Source organism: Cupressus sempervirens, chromosome 8 (assembly GCF_028749045.1).
Source record: "Cupressus sempervirens isolate cs-2001-9-10 chromosome 8, ASM2874904v1, whole genome shotgun sequence".
Lineage (NCBI taxonomy): Eukaryota > Viridiplantae > Streptophyta > Pinopsida > Cupressales > Cupressaceae > Cupressus > Cupressus sempervirens.
In genome coordinates, this window is record NC_143125.1 from 822,581,597 (window position 1) to 822,587,775 (window position 6,179).

A 6,179-nucleotide genomic window follows, 5' to 3' on the forward strand; every position below is an offset into this window, starting at 1 on the left:
AAAACTGTGGTTAAAACATGTCTTTCACATGTTTTTGTTATAAAACCATGTATCTTCTCTTTCAAGATGTCAATTTTTAATTTACGACATTTTGGAATTGAGTTTTGGAAAAAAAGATATTTTTAAGAGATCATTATTTTTATTACTTGCTAAGTTGCTGAGTTTTTGCGAAGTATTTGCTGAGTTGAAAGTTTTGGTCTTGCCAAGTACTCTCCGAGAATGAGAGTGCAAATTATGAATTACACCATATCAACTTTGTGGATTTGTTGCACAGATTACTCAAATTCACATTTGCAATTTGCATGTCCGAAAGATAATGTAAGGCCCTAAATTTGTACACTCAATTTGAGGAGTACTTGAGTATTCTATTGGCACCAAGGATAGATGTGCAACAAAGTTAGGCATAACATTGATACAAGGACACTCACCATTTTAAATTTTGATACAATCAAATTATGAAAATAAATATCATTTAGTCAGTGGATCATATGCATATAATGAGCATGCCTTAGTTCAGTTGGTGAACCAACCAACTGTTCGAATTTACAAGCTTATGATCATATTTTTTTAATCTTTATTAAATTATAATTATAATTTTTTTTCAAAAAAGTCGGGTTACTCCAACCCCCAAATGTCTGCTGTCTTCAAAAGCAGTTTCTTCACAGACCAGATATCACCAGACATTAAACTATACAAAAGCCATCCATCAATTACTCTTGCCCATCACCTACTAGCTATATGTACTAAGAGCATATATAGCCACAAATATTGTAAATTTTGTGCATAATCTACTATACCCAACAAATACATCCGAACCCAATCACCTTGCACTCTATTCCTGCACATGATACTAACAAAAAGGGCCAAGCCCAGTACTTCTGCAAAAAGCCTTACCCATTCGTAGGGAAAGACCATATATATACAGAAAACTTAAATAGGGCATTTACCAGTCTATTTTCTACATCAAAACCCAAACCAAGAATATTTAAAGTGAAAAGAACAATGATCCCAAAAATCACAGAAAAGAGACTGCATGAGCTTCACTACTGTTTCGGGTTTCCCATTGGACTATTATACCAGTAGTCTTCTAGCCCAAATTTGGCTTTCTTTCCGCCTATTTTCTTCCAATCAACTTCTCTAGCTCCAGCTTACATGCACACAAGAGATCTTTGAGTGAATCCAACCCAATCTATTCTTCAGTTTGGTGCTCATCTATGTTTATCGTAGCACTCCAATCCAAGAATGGCCATAGTGGGGGTTCCACACCCTCTGTTTTCTGCCAATTGCCATGTTGAGCTTGCAGACCTATCCTTGGCTCGGCCGTTGCTAAAATAGATGTCATTCCTCCACATCACTCAAGATACACTCCATAGCTTACACTGATTCTTGTGTTGAACCCAACTCTAGTGTCCAAGACATAAAGATTAAAGCAATGTCTATATTCGAGCAGTATCTGTGGGTAGACCACATGCATTTCTGCCCCAAAATAAGATCAAAACCTTCCAGAGCAACAGTTCCTCAATCTTAAAAAACCCCTTTCAGGTGTTTCTCTCAGTTGGCCCTTAAAACATAATCATTGCTTAGGTGTTATCTGTGAAAATATTGCCTTTGTTTTGCTTTCACCAAGCACCATTCACAACTCCTGCTTAACAAGAAGTGTATGCAACAATAATCCCTTTTCACAAGCTTTTTACAACTCATTCCTCTGTTCACCATGTCCTCTATATTATGATAATAGATAGTTTCTATTATCTCTGTTTAGTATCTAATAGTTATCTATTGTAATCTTCTATAAATATTGGAATGTTTCTAATATTTAGTTTTCTGTTTCTAGAATAAAATGTTTCTATTCTTTACGATTGTTTCTTAAGGAAACATCGTTCAGTCTCTTGCATAAATTGATCTCTTGATCACCGTTAATAACAAGTAAACATTTTCCAATTACTTCATAATATGGTATCAGAGCCAATAGTTCAAATTTATTCGAAAATAATTATAATTTCTTGGTTGAAATTATTTGCCTATTATTTTTCGAATTTATTTACATGCTTATTTGCTTCCAACTCTCTATAATCTGACTAGGGTTTCCATTTTGAGAGATCTGAATCCATCGACTTTGGATTATTGGTGAGTTTTTTGAGAGCTCAACTAGGTTCTCTGATTTTTCTGGATGCCTCGATTTTCGAGCCGATGGATCCAGAAACCAACAACATATTCTTTTTGGGTTTTTCAAGCTCCCTTCTAGGTCATCCTTCAAATTTTTTGGGTCTTCCATTTTTCGGTCTCGAAGAACGTGCATTCACAAATTTTCACGCTTTTCATTGAAAAACGTTCTATGGCATCTTTGACTAATATTTTTTTTGAGGTTACAGATTTTCACACTTTTCATTGAAAAACGTTCTATGGCATAACTCCATAGTTAAGCGCGCTCAAGTTGGAGTAGTATTGGGATGGGTGACCTCCCGGGAAGTCCCGGTGCTTCACCCTTGTGAGCATCACCTAGATCCAATGAGTGCTAAGTGTTCCATTTATTCTCATGAGAGATGGATTCATGTTGAATCACTACTCATGAAACATGGGTCAATGAGTTTGACTCAAAAATCACAGAGTTAAATCTTGATAGCAATATCACAATTTGACTTACTGTGGAAATTATCTCCTACTTATCAATTGATGAGCTTAAGGGGCTTTCTAATGAATGTTTCATAAGGCACAACACTTGGTGAAGGTTTTGCAAATGGGGTTGCAAGCTTTGGGTTTAACCATGGAGGAAACTCCATAGTTAAGCGCGCTCAGGCTGCAGTACTACTGGGATGGGTGACCTCCCAAGAAGTCCCGGTGCTTCACCCCTATGAGCATCACCTAGATCCAATGAGTGCTAAGTGTTCCATTTATTCTCATGAGAGATGGATTCATGTTGAATCACTACTCATGAAACATGGGTCAATGAGTTTGACTCAAAAATCACACAGTTAAATCTTGATAGCAATATCACAGTTATATGGCATCTTTGACTAATATTTTGCTTGAGGAAAATCAGAAGTTCAACGGTCGCCATTATGACACGTAGAAACAATGGATGCTAACCATCTTTGAATATTGTGACAATGATAAGGTGGTTTTGGTTCATCAACAGTCTTCTCAACAGAAATCCTCTGCTCCAGATTCAAAAGGCTCCTGGAAGAAGAACATTCAATGCAACTAATGCTTCAAGTATGAGCATACGAAGGTTAAATGTCGGAAACACTTAGCTGCCCTATCTAAGCAATTTGGTTCGCAACTCACAGCTCACAGTGCAAAGCACCTTGAGCAGACAGAATCTGCCTTTTACGCTTTTTGACAACTTCGTGCTCTGGATAGATTAACCATTAATGGAGGGTATTATGATAATAGATAGTTTCTATTATCTCTGTTTAGTATCTAATGGTTATCTATTGTAATCTTTTGTAATTATTAGAATGTTTCTAATATTTAGTTTTCTGTTTCTAGAATAGAATGTTTCTATTCTTTACGATTGTTTCTCGAGGAAACATCATTCAATCTCTTGTATATTTGATCTCTTGATTTCTGTTAATAACAAACAAATATTTTCCAATTACTTTGTAATACTCTACCTATCACATCACTTTATTATACTGTCCTCCAATGGTGTGCAAATCCTCTAAATCCTCACCCCTAATGTCTCGGAAACCTTTGAATATCTTTCTCCTTTAATTCAGCATTAATGAGAAGGTGGTGTTAGAGAGGGTGTATGCGTACTTATTACCACCTCCCTTGCAATGAGCTTGAGTCACCTTGAAGTTGACAAAGGTGGCTAAGTTAGATATAATTTTTTTAATAAACATGTATGAATGCCATGCCAAAATTTCACCTCTAATGGTTTCATTAACAATTACAAACAAATTTTTAGCCAAATATATTGCATTCAAAGCTGCCTGAATCTGCTTCATTGGTTGTTGGGTCACACAATCGTTTTGCTGCAAAAGCCACTAGATTCCCTTGCCAATCTCTAGCTACATACCCAGCTCTAGAAGGGACCAGGTTCCCCTTTGATGCCCGATCAAAATACATCTTAATTTATCCTACCTCTGGTCTGACTAATGGTTTGTCATTATAAGATTATGCATTTGGATCCATCCAGACAGGCCAATCAATAGGTCAATTGACTTGAATATTTTTATCATCTTTGTGCAGTTCTCCCTAGTCCACTAGCTAGGTGCCATAGTCCACCCTAAAAAGGGTGAACTAAGGGTAGGTGCATAGTGCACAGGTCTAGGACACACTTTCTATCTACCTCATGAGCATACAATGACAGTTTGATTGTGACATGGTCAGAAATAAGCTTGAAATGAGCTATGAAAGAGTACACTAAAGCAAGGGCCCAGAGAGGAACGTAAAATTGTTAAGGGTTACAATTTACGACACTACACAACTTTTTTTAATTTAGTATCAAAGGGTTACAATAAGGAGCAGTATGAGGATAACTAGTTTTTGCTGTGTTAGTGTCTGGCACTGTAATTCAAGATATAGATTGAACACTTCCTGATTGTGACTGTAGTTATCCTTGTGACATTCTATTCTTCACATGAAATATTGGGACAATCATTATTTGTTCTCTAAGAGTTCTCGATTATTATTGTGAAGATATTTAATACCTGTAACTGCTATGCTGGCAGACTTTTTCTTTTGTACTTGTTCAATTGCATTTTGATTCTCGGAAGTCCTGCTGATGTAATTTAGTTTTCTTGATTTGTTAATGTAATTTAGTTTCCTAGATTTCTTATTGTTCAATATTTTTCAACAGGGCTAAATATCAGCTTTAGAGGAATGATCTTTAATCTTTTTTATCCCAGCAGTCAATATCAGCTGCAGTCCCACTGAAATTGAAATATATGGTCACAAGGGCTCAATGGTTTCCAGATGAAAGTGCAGCAATTGCATAGATCTTTAGATCTCTCATAAGCAAAATCTTGTAATAATATTGTAAACAAAAGTTGAATGGGATATGCAGTTCTTGCTTTTGCTTTCATTTCTAGTGTTTAAATTAATCACTTGAAACCAGCTGGAGCAATCCTGGTTTATGGCCCACAAGTAGATTGTAAATTGAATACTCAAATTTACAGGTAGCTACTTTTATAAACCTTGGGCAAGGGTTCTGAGGGTATTGATCTTAGCAGTTAAAAATGTATTGTTCTGCTTTCTGCATTTGATGTTGGTAAATCTATTTTACCATTTACAGTGTATATTTTCTGACTGACTTGTGGTCACTAAATGTATGGTTTTGCTACATAGCACTGACCAAAGAATTTTCCGAGCAAATTCATAGCAGAATTTTAACATCTCCACTTATAGCAATGATGCTTATATATATAATTCATTTCAATGGATGAACTGCTTTTTCAATTTATTGTTAGAATTAAGTAGCTGCACAAAGTGTTCTGTTTATTACACAAATTTTTATGCAAAGCATCTTACCGCAGTAGACTTCAAATAGGCAAATCAGTTGTCTGACAATTTGTATTTAAGTTCCTATATATTATTTTGTTAAATTCAAATTTCGAGAAGAGTTTATATTGTGTTGTAAATGAATTTGATGGTAATGGCTGCCCCTTTAACTGGTGTTAATGCGTGGAGAAATTATGCTTGTGTTTTGAAGTGCACCATTAATCAGCAGTTAATGCGTACTTGAGGTTTTCTTTTTCCAATTTTCGAACTTCATAAAAGAATCACATCTCCAACAAAAACGCTTTGTCGTTCCACTTGTCAGATGATAAAAGAATTTTTTTTTCAGAATATGTTTCACAATTGTTTCCCATCTTTACCACCTGATTTTGTGAGCTTGGGATTGTTGAAATTGTGATGTTTACAAATGTTCATTTTGTACGAGTTTCAACATGGTATATGCGTATCTGTGCCATTCCTGAAAGACCTTTTTATTGGTGCAATCTAAATGTCTATTCCCATGGAAAAATGTGATCATTACCATCTAGCGAATCTTGTTGGTTCATTAAAAAATGAATTGACCTAATTTTATAGAACTAAAGATTTGGACTGAATAGCTTATAAAAACTTAAATGGTCCGTATGAACTAAAATGATACAGAGAACAGGCTTCAGGCTTTATAAATTACAACAGTCCTTGTTCTCAACGAGTTTTTGTATTCCATCTTATAAAGGCAC

The 6,179-nt window shown here is 35.4% G+C and overlaps 1 protein-coding gene across 3 annotated transcripts in view; it reads left to right on the plus strand.

Moving 5' to 3' along the window:
• LOC149544928 (PRA1 family protein A2-like) overlaps positions 1-5,341 on the plus strand; it is a 29,462-nt gene extending 24,121 nt beyond the window's left edge. Inside the window, exon 8 of one of the 3 annotated variants that reach the window (XM_089795469.1) lies at positions 4,805-5,341. The gene's annotated coding sequence lies outside the window, so the exon portion shown is untranslated. The remainder of the gene's footprint in view (positions 1-4,804) is intronic. The other 2 variants (XM_089795471.1, XM_089795472.1) reach the window with 2 other exon arrangements.
• The last annotated feature ends 838 nt before the right edge of the window (positions 5,342-6,179 follow it).